Source organism: Lepisosteus oculatus, chromosome 19 (genome assembly GCF_040954835.1).
Source record: "Lepisosteus oculatus isolate fLepOcu1 chromosome 19, fLepOcu1.hap2, whole genome shotgun sequence".
In the NCBI taxonomy this organism is placed as follows: Eukaryota; Metazoa; Chordata; class Actinopteri; order Semionotiformes; family Lepisosteidae; genus Lepisosteus; species Lepisosteus oculatus.
Window position 1 is genome coordinate 3876305 of NC_090714.1, and position 17415 is coordinate 3893719.

The following is a 17415-nucleotide window of genomic DNA, read 5'->3' on the forward strand; positions in this document are numbered from 1 at the left end:
CTTTACATGCTGTGCGCTGGGATCTGAGCCTGCTCTCCCTTAGGATAACCTCCGCACGCACTTGCTTAAGTGTTATCCAGGCCGTGCTGACAGACTCGTGCAATTAGCATGCCTAGTCAACCCACACTCACGGAGGACTCCGATCGGGAAGCTTGCCGCTGCCATCGGGGTCTCTGCGGGGCATTTCAAATTCCTCACGATCTTAGACAGTCGTGTTGCTCACAACGGTAGAATTCGGACAGATTAAGACCAGGACGAGGGTCGCTTGCAATCAATTTTCTGCGGTTCGCGAGATCAGCGGCTTGGTAACACTTCGGAGCGAGCCCAGACTGCAGCTGAGATTTGTCTTACTGTTAAGGTCGACGTAAAAAATCACCTGGGCTTCGTCACTGTTTATTTGCTCTGCTCCCTGTTGACGTTTGATCCGCTGCGCTATCTGCATTCAACAGACTGTCAGCTTCACAGTAATGGGACGTAACCGGAGTACAGCACCTGAGTGAACGATGTCTTCAGAAAGATACATATTTTACTGACGATTTTTGCAATTTTACTTGTAATTTACTTTTATTTTAGCGTTGCAATTCTAGAGAGAATGAACATCCAAACATATCTTGTCCTCGGGAAGTCTTCTTTTTACACGCAGAAGTGTATCAATTTGGCGGCCAGTGACATCTGTCCCGGGAGTTTAACGACTATCCTGATTTTGCTCGACTCAAAAAACTCATCTGCTAAGACACCGGTGCTTCTAGATAGTTGCACTTCCTGAGCTAATGACAGGTGTGTTGAGCTGCACGATGGAATAGGAATTCGAGATAGTGGATCACCCTCCATTTCGTGACGTACTGTAGTGTAAAAACATCTCAAACATACTGGGAAACGCCACTCTTTCCACCGGGGTGATGGTTACCAGGGGCTTACCTTTCCCCTAGAGGTACTGAGTAACTGCTCCCTGCAGGAGCGGTCAGACAGGGGTGGGTTACACGCTGAAAAGGTTAACGGTTTTATTCACCTGACCGTGCTTGCGAGTGAGATACTGATGCTGATACTGAAGAACAACACAGCTAACAGGAAAGGTCTGAACTGAAAATACTTTGCCTTTCCAGGTGACCCCTCAAATTGCATCAGGTGCAGCTTTGAAACCAATTCACCAGATTTTCTGAAACTAACCTTTCTGCTATATTACTATTATTAATACTCCGTGGTTCCTTTTCCCTGCTGTCCAACCTTGAGCCAGAGCCAGATACGGTCTGTCCGAGGCGTAAAAGCGCCTGTAAGGCGCAAGTCTAATGGTTTCCTTTCAGGTGAACTGGGCAGGGACTAGACTTCAATTTCAATAAGTGCGCGTTCAATAAATCATCGTTTATACCATTGTGCACACGTGTAGATGCGAAATGGTTCCGAGTCCAATGTGAACAACTCCTGGACTCGGTAAAGTTCGGGTTTTTACAGTACATCTTTGGGGTATCTGTGCAGCACGAAACGGACCCTGAACTACAGTAAGTTTATGTTCTTATGTGTGGGTTTTAAGCAAAGTGTAACTAAGGAGCCGTTTAGTTATTACCAAACCAGCCTCAGAATTAAATCTGTTTTTTTTTAAACCTCTTCAACTCGGTAGGGGAAAGTTAAAGGAATGCGCCGCGTATTAGTGAGCCGGGTAACTTTACAACTCGCCAGGCACCTTAAGAATGTGGCAGTATAAAACGTGCCAATTATTTTAAACATTTTTTAAAAAGGAAAATCGCTAGATTCCTTATTTCCCCTTGCAGGGTTCCATGTGCACTTTTCTGTCGTTCTTTGCCTTATTAAATCAGTGCAATCGAAGGCTTAGCTTACTTGTTTTAACAGCAGCTTTGAACATGACGCAAGATGCCAGTTGCCCTAGGGTAAACGCCGGTTCGCATCAATCACTGTTCGGACAGATTTGTCTTTAACAATAACAGTCGTTGGTTGTGGTGATGAAGTTTTTCGAACGAAGTGCAGAGCGCACTTTCTATTGAGAAGAAAAATAGTCTCAGAATTAGCCTCTCAAGTGCTGTCGAGAGGTCACCTAATTCCTGTCTTTTATTGAAAGCTACTCTCCTACCTTTTTGTCTGTACTGGAGTACCTATTCTTAAAACCGATAAATGACTTGGTTTGCGACGCAAATGGTCACATTTCTTGTTTTGCGCGCTGATAGTCGCGTTCGTTTGCAGATTCTATATCCCCTGAATCCCATGATATAAATTCAGGTCGCTCATAAAAAAAAGACTTTAAATGGCTTCTTTATGCACCGGCTTAAAAAATGGAATTAAAAACCGAATAACAACAGTTAATCTCATTTGTGAGTCGTGTGACTAAACAGATTGTATTTTTTTTCTCCAGTTACGTAAAATGCACGAAGAAAGCTGGCGAAGTGAAGAAAGACAATTAAATGTTTCTGTAACACCCGAGACAAATTAATAGTTCCTTTCCCCAGCAGTCGCGTGTAGTTCACAGAGGAGCGATCAGGGAATATCGAAGTATGTTATTCGGCCCGACTAAATACAGAACTTACAGTACTTTGGTTGCGCTATATCTATCGTTTTGTGGTCGGATTTGTGCGACTTCTTCTCATTATCTCTTCACGGCGGAATATTTTAAGATGCGGGCATGTTTGTTGCGGTTCCAGATGAGTTTTGTTTGCATTTTAACACTTTTTCAATTGAAACAAAAAAGGCATTTTTTTTCTATCCAAATGCTACAGTAATTACACGTTATCCGAGTGCCTGTGCAATCTTATCTGGAAGACGATGTCCTTGTTATTTGCGGTTATTTTACTGCTGAGCGTGTTCGGTGTGTAGGTAATACTTGCACAGTAGTTCGTTTGTACTTCGAAAGCTTCAGATAACTCGCGCATTAGTGCCTGACTTATCTTCGTTCATTACGTATATTGGCATTGTAAATATTTGATTCTTGGAGTACTGTAGGTACAAAATACCTGTCTTATTAATGCCCTTACGACTTAATGAAAAACGTAAACTGGAGTTTTACGCGTTATATTCCACATGCATTTCCAGCCCGAGAATGGACTAACAGTTAAAATGATTAAATACATTTTACAACACATTTCGTCCTAGTGGGCAGTATGTAGTTATTAGGACAGTATATAGTATATGGGTATTCTGTCCAGTCCAGAATAACCTGCTTTGATTAATACACATTGAAATTATAACAATAAACGGAGTAGTCAAGAAAAACATTTGAAGTGGGGAAACTTACCGAGGTCAGAAGCAGAACGCGAAGAGTGGAACTTTGGCGACGTGAATTCGTCCACGAATTTTATCCACGAATTGGAACGTAAATGGGTGACAGAAAGAAACGCACTCGGTCAGAGCAGTCGTGTTCAGATTTCCTCTGTGTCCATGATAAACTTGCAAGGGTCTCAGGGTGCGTTTGTCTTCAGAAGTCGGAGTGACTCCCAAATGACAGTAGATGGGGTTTTTCCTTGATGGGTCAGTGTGTAAAAATGTGCTGAGTGTCCCGGGAAAGGAGCAAGCGACTTGCTTTAAGGCTAAACAATAGCGCTTTATTGAACTTGGAGGGCTGAGCACTTTAAGACGAGTAGGGGCGGGGCTCCACCCAGGGAGGGTGGAGCCTGAAGCCCTCCGAACCCACTCTCTGGGCTCTGATTGGACAACCGGGCCTTACCTTCAAAGGAAGGGCGGATCAATGGAAGAAAGTTACAAATGTGATTTAACCCGTTACTCATTCATGTCTCCGGCTGCAGAAAGAGCGGTTCGTTCAGGAAAATAAGATGCAGTCTTTCTGTTGCAGTGAGTTCAGGTTTAACTGTGATAATAATACAATATTTGAACTCTTATAGCAGAGAACAAATACGCTCTTATGAAGTGTACTCTACGAAGCCTTATTCTGACCCGTACGTTCATTATCTGCTTAGCTGAGAATTGGCAGTATTTTCAAATACAAAATCGACTGTTTTATGTGACTTCTTTTTAAATTTATTTTATTACACAGTACTTTTAAAGTTGTTTTGTATTTTGTTCTCCACATCTTGTACATTAGTGTTGCAAAAGTCCACGCCAAACATTTCAAAACCTTGTACCCTCACACGCGCTTAGAATGCGAGCCCTTATCTCTTCAGATAAATTCGGGTATGCAGCGTGTAATAAGACTATACGGCTACATGTGCATTTTCGACCTTAAAACGATTTATAGTTTAGAGGTTAGTGCACATTTTTTAAAGCACAACTATTACCGTGACACATAATCCAAGAGGCGCTGGGATACAAGAACTTCGGAGAGAAGGTTGCAACTTGCTTCGGACTAATTGTTATAAACCTTTTGGATGAACATGTTTTCAGACAAGTGCAACATTTCTAAATACAACAGTGAAAGTACTGTAAAATGCATAACAAAAGACAATTGCAAGCCCTTTCTCGCAACATTTATACATGCATTGGGTGAAAATTATTTCAAAAGTTTCTCATAGTTTTAAAATCTCCAAGGATTTTTGAGCATGTTATTTTTTTTCACGTGTATTTTTTGTTGTTGTGGGCTACAATACAGGAAAGACATCAGTATTTTCGAAATCTAACCCACTGCAGCTGAGATAAAGAAATCATAATAAAATGGCTGAATACATATAGTAAAAAGAAGGTAAACAAAAGTATGAAAACTTCACAGCCAAAAAGTTATGTTATACTTCTTTTTTCCTACCTTTCAAAGTGAAATTAATCTCTACATGTTTTTTTGCTGCCTACCCACTGACGCAGATCCTCATTCGAACCCCTAACAATGTACAACATTAAGATTACATCACAGATATGATCTACAACATGTTTATCTACAATATAGTTATTGTCCATTTATTGTACGTTACTAATTATCATGTACGGTTTTGTGATGTGCTGTCTAGGTTGTGTGGTGCTGTCTGTCGTACTGTCGTCTGCTATACTGTGCATGTCGTGAGAGATTGGCACGAATAACAAATTCTAGTGCACATGTACATGCCTGTATGGCATTAGACTCCTTTAACTCTAGATGTGCACCTGACTTTCCAAAACACCAACTCATCATGAAAGTAGAGCTTCATTATGGTGTTCAAACTGATGTTGTTTCACCAGAAAGATGGAAGTTCATTAATTGTTCTGCAAATAATTGGAATTTGCAGATCTGTGGTAGTGCACTCGATTTCTGCCCTCTCTCAGTCAGACTGCTTTTCTGCTTGACTGCCCTCGCACAGTCAGGAAGGGAAGTCGCCAGGAAACAAGCAAAGGTTCATTCCAGGCTAAAACGTACATGTAGAAAGAAGAGACAGAACACTACTCACACCTGAAGAAGACTCAGCAGCAGAAACGTAGCGTTTCTTCTTTGGTTTTTGTATTTGTGGCCAACACGCATTGACATAGCTTCCCACCTCAACTTCAGATCCTCATAAACGGAGTTTATACAGTATATCAAAGTTAAGGAGGGATGACAATAGCCAAATTCAATTAGACTCCACTGTCAGTAAAGAGCCATCAGTCCTGTCATCATTTCCGCTCCTAAATCACTAGAAATACTGGACGTGATCCCCTTCTGTTCCTTGCACACGTCTCCGGCATCTCTCTCTCCACCTCTGCAGCTGCCCCTTGGTCACCCCTCACTCTGTAGGGGGGACCCAGCCTCCTCGTCCCCCGGCCAGGAGGTCAGCCCTCAGCCAAGCAGGTTAAGCCAAATTTTGACTGAACGCTCTATAATCCTTTCAGTACCATTAATTCCTGGGGGCTGTTATTCCTAGTGAATAAGAAGTTGGCAGGTTTAGCCCTATTGTAAAGCGACAAATGATTTATGTACGATGATATAGCAGGATGCATCTTGTCTACTGCAGAAATCTGGCATGGTCATCCATGTGCGGTTCTGTGCATCGTCGGAGTGATTCTTGCACAGGCTGGTGAAAGATGCAGATGTGTTGAATTTGACAACTAGGGTCAGCAGAGGAAATGTGTTCCAAACCTCAAATATCATTGATATCCGTTCACTCCCCACATTGTGATGGTTGAATAGTACTCTGGCGTAAATTGTGTTCATTGTTTCTCCCTTTTAAAGTTCTGTGACGACCTCGGGATGGAAGAGGCATAATAAAAAAAAAATTAATTCACAAACGGGCGTCTTGTCCACTGCACATGTTTGTGGGTTATTGCTTTGCAGTTCTGCTTCAGCAGCTCAATATGCACACACTATTATTCTATTATTAAATCTCTTCGATTCTATTTCAGGTGTAATTATTCATTTTAACTTTCGCAAAGTATTTTGCACTGTTTCTCTCCATTAATGCAGTCTGTGTTTATCCAAAGGTGAATTGAGTCATGACAAGTGTTTGGTGTGTCATTTAGAGTCACAGTGGTGCAGAGTTATATAGTGGATGGGTAGGTTTGGGCCTGATGTGTTGTACGTCTTAATTATGCAGTTTATGCCCAATCCCCTCTATATACACACCCATCTTATTGAGAAGGGTTAGAATCACTGCAATTAAAAGATGATATTACATTTTGGCTCGGCAATCTTGTATAATTTTGTGAATTGAAAGATTACATTTGAAGTTCAAATTTCATGAGTTTTAAAACTCATGTTTGCAATATAAGTTGTCTCCGAAATGCACACACACACGCTCGCAGGAATGTCCATAGACACATCTGCTGTGCATTACAGCAAGTGGTGGGAAGAGAGCTAAATTTGCGTGCATAATGAAGGGTGCCAGATAAAGCCCATGGTTATTGGTGCTCCTGAATGGTAGTTCACAGCGATAAAGCTCAGGCTACAAGGTTGAGAGCTGAGGACAGAGACTCTTACACAACTTGCATGTCTTCCCATTCCCCCAGTGAAAACAATCGGTCGGAGTTTTCCCATTATAATGAGCCCAGTCCGTGTGAAAGACTTACTGCAATTGTGATTATTGCTTCTGCTATAACTGTTCAATACTGCTGCTTCCACTAGCACCGGTGTGATTATACTGCTGTCTTAATACTGATGCAGCTGCTGTGACCCCTGTTTCTCAATAGTGGTACCAGCCTTGCTGCTGCTCCTACTTCTGCTGCAGCTCTTTCCGAGGTGACTGCTACTCCCTTAACATGACTTCTGCTCCTACTTCCCTTATTGTCTGCTGCTGCAGTTATGTTAAAAAAATGGAAACTGAAATCTCAAAAGCCAATAAGGTGAAATGCCTTTCGCATTTCTGACAACAACATGGATGGGGTTGTTTTTCGTTTGTTCAGAATCGGCCAAGTTCCCGGTGCCAGGTGTCCATTTAAGTCCGTCCCCCTGCTTTGGTGCAGGCCGTGACCCGGCACGGTTTACCTGGTTTGATGTGGCTTGCCAAGACTTAGTAACCAAGGTATCACCCAGAAGGCTCCACCTCACCCTGGTGAAGCCAGACAGTTGTGTTTTGCAGCTTTGTTGAAAAGCACTCATTACCTAGAACTGTTTCATCGTTATTACTGCCTGAGGGACAGGTGACGGGAACATGCATCTTCAGTTAGGTGGACATGAATTGTTTTCCTTGTTATTTATTTTACTCTCTTTCTGCCTATTAACGTTGGCTGGGCAGAAATAGCTTGAACTGGTCCCAGTAAACCTCAAGGCTATAGGGCTCCGGTGGAGGTTTCAATCAGATGAGCCCCAGATAAACGTTTCGTACCTGAAATTCTTAAGTAAGAGCAGAGCAGTTTAGCTGTGAATCCGCAAAATGACGCTGAACGGAACAATCCATACATCTGATGTCCGTATCTGCAAATAATTTATCATACGTTCTCTCAATAAATCGGGAGGTGTCAGCCACAAGATTCTTCATTGCTCGTGTGTGTGTACATACATACAGAGTCCTGCATTTTTAAAAGCATTTGTGTTATGGGCGAGCTGTGAAAAAGAGCCTTAGCACATCAACACTTTTGTGTGTGGCTTTTGCAGCTGTCACCCCTGCAGAAGAAAATGTGCTGAATTCCAAGACTCAAAATGTTTTTATGATGCAATTTTTTAGGAGAGGAGGCTGCAAGTCCCTACATGATAGTATTCAATCTGTGCCTTTTTTGTGGTTTTGAGTAGGTCATGTTTGCATGGTCTTGTGTGACCTGGAGGCTTTGATGTTCAGCCTATACCATTACAGTGTGAACAGATCCTTTCATTTCAGATAGTCCTCACTGGAACTGTCTCTTACTGTCAGGTGTTAACCTCACTGTATTCACTCACTTATTTGACGGCAATATAGTGCTTACAAGCCCTGTTAAAATCACGATTCTTTCTGCCTTTTTGGCTGAGGTCACTGTTGCAGAATCTACAGGTGACCCTTCTTTATGTCGAAGAATACAGCCAACTCCCCAGTTTGTCAGCAGTGTCTAGTTCCTGTATTCAATTAAGTCTCAGCAACAGGCAAGGCGGACGAGAGGAAGCAGTATTTTTCTGCTGACGAGAAATGTTGACTTGGTGACGAGAGAAATACTGACAGGGCTTCTTTTTTAAGCCATAACCTTGTGTGAACTTGTGTGACGGAGTCGGCTTTGGATTTGAAATGAGCGAAAGAGCTGCCCAGGGGGGTGAGAAAGAAGGATCTCCCCGTACTTCCGCTGGGAGATTGAATATCTAGAAAATAATGGATTGACCAAATGTAAAACAATTCTTAGCTGGCGTTTTTGACCAGTTTCCTCTCTGCTTAAGGTCAAGAGCTTCTCGTGAAACCATCTGCGAGAAGTTAGCATGCACTTATTGTAACACCATCAGAAAGCCGTGCTGGAATAACTGTCGTGATGATGCAGTAAATAGATTTTTGAGAGTCACCAGAGGCAATTTCTGTCACATCCGCCTTTTTTGTGTAAGTGGGTTTCATAAATGTGTCAAACTTTTGCTGTTATCCGGCGTATCCATTTTCACTCTTGCCAGACGGATTTCGGATTTTTGTATCATCTTTCTTCTTAAAAACCTCCGGGCGGTGGACATAGGAAGGAGGTGACGAAGAAGTCTAATGAGCGTCTTGGAATGTGACTCAGTAATCAGATCCCCACTTCTGTGAAGCTCATCAGCTTCTTGTTGCCTATTTATTTAACATTGGAAGCTGGAGCTCAGTTCAGGTGGGCTTCACGTGAGGTATAATCCCAATGAGCACCACAGGGAGAAAAATCAAGCCCTTCTTCTCCAGCCCATGAGATGACTGAAATGATCACAGTGCTTTCTATGGGTAACTTTTGTACATTTCCGAACTGGCACGCACTTTGCCTTGTAGATGAGAACATGTAAGGGCCGTGATAGATAACAAGATCTGCCAGAGAAAGAAAAAGGCTACTTTAAGCAAAGTAATCACACAAGCGAGGCATTTAGCTCATCTAACTTGTTTGGCAGTTTAGTAGCTCATTGATCAACGATCTCGTCCACCTGCTTCTGAAAATAAACAGGGTATTGGCTTCAACAAGGTAGACAGTACCTGGGTAAGCCTGCCATTCTCCCATCACTCCTTCTGTTAAAACGTGAACCCTGTTCTCTGTTCTAATACACTTTAGTGTAGCTTGCTCTTGTGTCTTCTGGATCGTGTTTCACTCGATCACATAGCAATCCCACCCCTTGACTTTGTCACGGACTTTGTGGATTCTGAATACTTTTCAGGCCCGCTCCTAGTGTTCTCTGTGTAAAACAAGAAATGTTTAGTTCCTTCAACCTGTCAGTGTAGGACTGTGTAGTACGACCTGCTGTTCATTGATTTACGTGTATAAATACTGTATATTACACCCAGATTTACTGTGGTGCTGGGTGAATCTCTGGCTATAAATCTGTGCTGAGTCCAACATGACTAGGCCAGTTCTGTACCTGATTAAGGGTTGATACTGTAGATGCACTCCTCTGCCTGCTAATAGTAAAAATTCTTCAAGGCAAAGCATAACGTATGGGGGAATGGAGCGTATGTATCTTCCCAGCGTTCAAAGAAACTTTTACAGTATATCCCCCCAATAATGTGGTGGTTGAAGTACAGTACAGTAATTGTACCACAATGGCAGCCATCATGTTGTCCGATAATACTGTCAACTGAACACTTCAGTTGCGTCTACAGTTCCATAATTGTCAAAATGTACTGAATCACTGTAGTATCGTATGAAGTATCTTGTGGGATTTCATGTTGTATTTCTTGTATTTTTCTGTACTTGTCTGCATGTCTTTTCTTTTTATTGCTGAAGATTATGAAGCGATATTGCCAATTGAATGTAATCGAATCGAATTAGAGATGACCATGACCTGTGCCCCCAGTGCTCAGTGGAAGGACACACCCCTGGCAGAAGGACACTGATGTTGAGCCGGCACATTGAGAAGAGATCAGACTGCTGTTAGGTCTCAGGGTTTGAGTTCTTCAGCACACTGGGCCTCCCACAGTCTCCCACAATTCTTGATCCTTGTCCAGTGCTCACCATGTTTTCCAGTGGTTTTAGACGCTGGGAGATATTGGAGATGGTGTCCTGGGTCTCCCTCACTTCCATTCATTTTCTTGCTTCCATCCAAGCTTACTGGAGCCACGGCAAAACAAGTCGACTTTGGAACAAGAACGGCCTTAAGATTAGCTCCCAAACACATTTACCAAACGACAGCTCCAGTAAAGGGGCACAGTGCACGACTCAGGCTTTGTCAGAAGCAGCGCTGCAATGTTTGTGTGTACAATGTGTTTTACACTGATGTAGGCCATGCTTTGTGGCTCAGTTTCATCTGTCTGTTCTGAAGTGATCCCCATCGCTACAGATTGGAAGTGCACAAGGACACGTGGGAGTCTGTTGTGACAAGCGCCCTGCGAGACACTGATCAGGTCGCTGTCCGGGAGTGAGTCTAGGGTTCAGGGTTTCAGTCTTGCCTTGTTGAAAGACTGGGCAGCTCAGGCAAGGTGAGTCCAAGCACGCATACTGTAACACTTTTCTCTCATTAAGATGTAGCTGAGGGACATGTCTTATGGAATTCCTTACTGAATTCCTTTCATTGTCCCAGATGGGAAATTTGTTTTACAGGCAGGTGAAAGACACAATACAATACACAATACATTTAACACCACATGAACCCATTAACAATAAACATACATGTATAAAGGGAAAGAAAAAACCTATAAAGTAAAATATACAATCAGTTGTCCAAATTAAGCAGGTTAGTGGCCCAGAGAATAACAGATAACATAATTCTATTGCGTCTGAATCTATGTAGCCTAAATCGGCTCCCAGATGGAAGGGGCTCAGATTCATTGTGCAAAGACTAACTGTTCCTCGCTAATTCTTTGTGCTGTGCTTCCTTCTTGTCCTGTTATCATTTAGATACAGTATTACCTTTTAAAATGATACGTTCAAAGAGGCCATGAATGAAATGAATGAAAGACGCCAGGTCTTTCCAGTGGTCTTCTGGCCTCGCTGGGCAGGGGTGCACTACGAGGATCAGCAGTGTTCTGTGATCAAACAGGGATTTCCCTGCTCTTGCAGAAGAGTCTCTTTTTCACTGGGTGAGTGCTTCTGCTACCAGTAATCCCGCTGGATAGGTAAGGCCAGAAAACACCTATCACTCAGTTTGCGTGTTCAGTGTGCCGAACTTTGAATGTCGAGCACATCAAATTTCCGAAGACCAGCAAGAGAGCTGAGCTGTTATTCCCCCCTTTTCTGCCCCTCGTATATATGTTTGATCGAATCTTTCTCCCATTCGATGGTCCGCTAAAGAAAGCCGTCCTTTCCTGGAGAGGGTTTGAAGTGAGAATCTCGCAGCAGCGGCTCAGAAATGTTTTCCATTGAATTTTGCGAATCCGCAGAAACTTACCCCAAAATCAAAAGGAGGAGGGGACCCTGCATTGACCTTCCCACATAGCGGAAATGGCTTTTTTTCCCCCCTGCTTATTGCAGACTGTGGAGATGTGGTATGTAAACACTGTGGGATGGGGGGTAGTGGGACTGTAGCGTAAATCACCATCGCTAAAACATGCAGAGCAGCCCCTTCTGCACAGTCCACTGCCAATCGTTTAGTATCATAAAATAAATTCCAGAGTGGAATTTCTGTGTCCTGTAACATCGCCCAGGGGATACAATAACAGCTTTATGATGAATCAGCCCTCCAAACCTTTGCACACAGTTTTCCAGCCTTTCTTGTTTTTCTTTGGTCAGGAAAAAATGTCTCCAGCTTCCCTCTCCCTCTCTGTAGCTCTTTTCATTTTGTTGTATTTTGTTTTAGTATTTTTCCCCCCTTCTCCTTGGCTGTGTTTACCTTAGAACACTCTTATCTGATTCCTGAAGGTCAGTTTGCCTGTGTGCCCGGGACTTGATCCCTCGCTAACTCACCATTCCCACTTCATTCTCAGGCTTTTAGTCATAATACTGGATCTTAGTCAGGAGCTCGCTTTATTTATAGAATACTGCTTTCAATAATGGACTTTCCACCTGGACCTATAGCTGAGGCATGGCCATTTCTTAAAAATGCTTTTGGTTGTTCTTTCACTTTAAAAAAAAAAAAAGAAGTAAATTCAGGTTTCGCCCCCACTGGGTAACACATGAGTAAGGCCTGGAAATTGCTGACTTCCATAGCTGGCCTGCGGTACGACACGTTTTTATATGTGTTTCTTGAAAACTGATTAGAAATAAAACTGCATGATCATTTGGAATGCTGCTGTTATTCTTATATAGTAATAAAACAGTCCCATACTTAAAATATATCCCTAAAGATAAATCCTAGAATGCAAAAGTTACTTTTGCCAAGAAGATATCTAGTGTAAAATATAAGGGCTGTACTGCAGATCTCATTGGTGACTTCATTTCATTGAAACTTCCTTCAGCTAACAGGACCATAATAGCAGGACCAACTGAATGGTTCTGCTTTCTCACTTGGTGCCTCCTGTCAGTCTAATTCAGAGTGTAAATGCCCAGTTTTGGTCACTAATGAATTTGAGTTGGTTTGACTGTATTGAACAAAACAGAGCACAGGCATGATAGCCAGACCTAACGCTTCCTGCATTGACTGTTTTAAAGACTGAAGAATCAAAGAATCATCCATTCCCCTTAACACAGTCCACTGACGGAAACTCACATAAACCTTGCTTTGTTTGTTTGTTTTTTCCTTCCAATAGAAGTATCGCTTGAGGAGTGTTGATTTAAGGGCTTCTAGACCTGCAGTCCTGGACTATTTCACCACGGTCACACCTATTTTGAACTGACAGGCATTCACATTTTAATACGCTTTCTTTAAGAATAAGATACTGTCTGACTGTGCTGCAGGGCAGCAGTTTCTGCGTAAATGTTGTTGTGTTTTTCATGAGAGGGTTGAAGAGAGTTCCCTTTCTTGGGGTGATGGATTCCCAGGTTGTTGTGGGCAATCCCTGAGGTCCCGCAGGAGTCCCCATGTCCCAGCTTGGCGTATGGTCCCCATATCCCAAAATGTGGAGCGGTTATTCGTGCAAAACTCTCATGCCCGAGCAGCGTAGCCCAGAATCAAGCGGGTTGACTTGTGTCTCTTGCTGTAGCTTGGCGGAGGCTGGGGTAGGTGACAGTTCATGGCCGTGATGTTCCCTGACCCCTGGGTGAACTGAGCTCAGAGAAGGGAGAGGGGTAGCTGTGTTTGTGGATACAATTCTGGGGGGGGGGGTGGGAGCTGCTAACACAGGGTCTCTTTAGGGATCTGTTTGCGAGAGAGCGAGGAATTCCGGCCGGGGGGAAGTGACAGCGTGCGCAGAGAGCAGAGAAGTCGGGCCTAGTGCCTCTGGCCTGTGAGTGTGAGAGGTTTGGTGGGAATTCTGTGAGCCCCCTCCCACTCCAGGCCACCCCTGGGACACCCTGGGAAACACAATTTGGTTTGTGTTACAGACATTTAAATGTACTTAAGGTTGTTTTTAATGGATCCTCACTACCCGCGCGGCCTCTTTCAGACCACCTGCCTATGGGAGGCCGGTTCCCACTTGCTCCCTTGTTGCCGAGTTATAGGGCATTTTCCCTTGTCAGGTCCGTGTTATGGCAGCATTTTCCCCTTGTAAAACAACCGTTTTTCCCTTGTTTTCAATTCTCGCCTGACGCTCCCTCTCCTGACAATTATCTCCCTCTCTCTGCTGGCCGCAGTCTCACACAGGACTCTCTCTTGAACAGTACGGGAACAGTGAAGAGAAAAGAAACAACAACAAAAAAAAACATATCTGTGGTAGTAATTATGGCTCTTTCACAGTGGGCTAAATTTTCTCACACACGTTTTACGACCAGCTAGACTGGAGCTCTGTTTCACCTCCCATTCATCACGGTCCTCACCTAATAAGCTCAGACTTTCTTAGATTTTGATTTCTTCAGAAAAAACTCTTTTGTTTAACAAATAAAGGATACGTTTCCTTGTTAAGCCTGGAGTAACTTTGGAACTTTATTTTCCTTTAACAAAAAGTACAAACCAAGAATATGCAGCGCAAAATTGCTGTATACACACACAGAGCAGTATCCATGCCCTGTAAATGCTGTACATTTCATCTTCTAATGATTTTCATTTATCCAGTAGATTCAGAAGGCTTACAGAAGCCCCTGAAAGACATTTTGTTGACTAACACAGATAGGCAAAGCTCATGATGTCATCCCTTCTGTGAAGGGTAGAAATGAATAAGTTGTGCTTCAGGGTTGGTTGACATCTTGTGGTTTTCATTGATAGACTTAACAGCTGAAAAATAACACAAAACCTCCACCAGACTCAACAACCGAAAAGTTAGGAGAACACACAGGCTTGGTCAGTCACTGATTGCATGCTTGTACATTGCAGATCATTCCCTACATGTTCTATAGTAAAATGTCTATGGAAAGAGCTGAAGACAGCAGATCTTTAATACAGACCACACAATCTGAAGGAGCTGGATTGGTTCTGCATGGAGGAGTGATCAAATACCCTTTTAAGAGCCCTTGAGATTATCAAAGCCTAAGGAGGATATACAAATGATTGATTTCTGGGGTAAGAATACATGTCAAATTTTAGATGTACAACTCCTAAGCAGTCAGTTCATTTCTAACCACTTGGATCCTTGGTAAAGTGGCTGGAGTTTAACCTTTTTATTTTAAAAAAACAAAGGGCTTTGGACAATTTGCTGGCATGTGTCTCTTCCCTGTCAGGTGTTTGTTGTTGGATAATTAGGCTCATGAAAGATTTGTGAATATTCTACCAAGCCGCCTTTCTTTGACTCCAGTGTCTGCTTAGTCAAAAGTCAAAAAGAAAGCCAAAGACAATTCGGTTAAAGAAAAGCAATTTTGACGCAGGGTGAAAAGAAATATTCAATCGGATAGCAAAGAAAGTGTGTATGCTTCTGCCTTCTGAGCCAAGACGGGAGGCGAGGCTTCTAAAAATAGCAGCCACAGTTTTTTTTTGTTTTGTTTCCAAGAAGGAGCTTCCACATCTTAGCTTTTTTTAAAAACAAAGTTTCAGATTAAACCCGTAGAGATCCCCGTTTCCATGTCCTTATCATCTTTTTTTAATACGTTGTGGTTTCGCTTTTTTAGCCTATTAGGAGGAAGCCTGGGAGCAGCACGGCATAGTGGGTAAGTCTCTAGAGGTGGTTGTGGGTTCGAGCCCCAGCTGCAGACACTGCTGCCGGAGCTCGAACTATGGAGTTGGTTCTGTGATGGACTGGTGTCCCGTCCAGAAGGTGGGGATCACATGATCTCTCTTCTCCATGGTAACCAGGATAAGCTCTGGACCGGTGGGCAATTGTGCTTTGAATATAAAACTACCAACCTACTAAAAGTCTTACAGGCTTGTGAAGTGAAAGATTTGTGTAAAATTTACTCTGTATTCCTGTTTCAGCAGGGATGGGGTGCTGTTTAGTTGAGGCTGGTGCTTCTCTATAGTTTTACGTATTTGAAAAACAGCTGAAAAGCCTTTGCAGCAATTGAAAATACAGTATTGTTTCTGGCATTTACAGTTTTTTTGTGTGTGTATGTGGTGAAAGGCCATGCTGCTAGTTGTACAGGAATAAGACCAAATGTGTGGATTGATATTTTTTTTTCTTCCAAAAAAATGTTTTTTGTAGAGTTATGGTAAAAAAAAAAACCCAAAAGAACACAATCTGAACAGCAGATGCAGTAACATTACATTGGCCAGCCATTATTTACTGAAATAACGGGGGAAATTCTTCATGGCTTAATTGAGAACTGCTGTTGTTCACACACAGCAGGAGCAGGGGCTGTGTTTGCTGTTCAATACACTGTAGTCCTCTTCAGTGAGAAGTTTTTTGAGCTTTTTCTAAGACAGGATTCCAACACATACGTATTTCCTTAACATAGTTTACACTGAACCAAAAAACTCAGAGCTTGTTTTTCTTGTTTGTTTTTTGTGATTGAAGAGTGATTTATACAAAGTTGCTACATTGTAAAGACAGAAAAGAAATGTTTCAAAGTCACATCTTGTGAAAGGTGTTTGTTTCAATATAAAGCCCACATACCTTAATAATTTAAAATGTGTTTGTCATCACCCTATTGTTATATTTTTATCAAGGACATGTGCTTGGAGAGTAGTGGCAAATGGTGCACTTTCTATAAGTAACTGGCTTTTTCCACATGAGCAGATAAGAACATCAGAAAGGTTACAAACAAAAGGTGCCCATCAGGTCTGTTTGTAATCAGTAGTTAATTAATTTAAGGATCCCATCCAGCCATTTCTGGAAAGAAGTCAAGATATTGGGAAGCTTGTTCCATACTCCCACTACCTTTTGGGTAAAGGAGTGCCAAAAATGTTTCTCTCTAGGTGGCAGAGGAAAAGGGAGCAACAATGAGGAAGTCATTAAAGTGCATGACTGACACTCATAAAATTATTTTTAAAAAAATAGCAAAACAGCTATTCCTGGTTGTGGTTGTATCTCTGCTCATAAGGACAGCATCTGCACTGTGGAAATAGTGTTCCCTCACAATGATACAGTAACACTTACAGGTCTCCGATTTGTTTCTCTTCAAAGTTACAAGGGCAGGGAGCTTGTCTGCATTTGTTTGTGCAGCTGGGGGAGTAGGGGTGCTTGGAGATGTCGTGGGGAGCTTGTTTGCTCTGCAAGGAGGAAGCCCAGCATGAGGCCTGCACAGCCTGGGACTCGAGTTGTTCCCAAAGCGCAGTCACTGCTCTCCAGAGGCTGTGAGTGACACTGAGGTGTGTCTCAGTGGTATGAAGTGGAAGGAGGTGGGAAAAAGGGGCGCTTGTATGGAAAATGCAACGACACGCGTGTGCTGAAGCCCAGAGAGCTCAAGGGTTAAGATTCCCGTGAATAGTAATTATATTAATTCTGGGAATGGACCTATCTGACTGCCTGCCACTGAAAAACAAAAGAAAAATGCAACAGATATTAAAACTGCAAGATGTTCATGTCTTCGATGTGAAAGCTTTTTTTCCCAAAAGGCTTTGCTGTTTTTCATGCACGCCTTGTCGTTTCGAATTCAGTTTGAAATGTTGACTGTAAGTCTTGAGAGTCATGG

The 17415-nt window shown here is 42.6% G+C and overlaps 2 protein-coding genes across 3 annotated transcripts in view; one reads left to right on the forward strand and one right to left on the reverse strand.

Moving 5' to 3' along the window:
• vasnb (vasorin b) overlaps positions 1-3531 on the reverse strand; it is a 36994-nt gene extending 33463 nt beyond the window's left edge. For both annotated transcript variants that reach the window (XM_015359868.2, XM_015359869.2), the window contains exon 1: positions 3239-3531. The gene's annotated coding sequence lies outside the window, so the exon portion shown is untranslated. The remainder of the gene's footprint in view (positions 1-3238) is intronic.
• coro7 (coronin 7) overlaps positions 1-17415 on the forward strand; it is a 190597-nt gene that overhangs the window by 133531 nt on the left and 39651 nt on the right. The window lies entirely within an intron of this gene.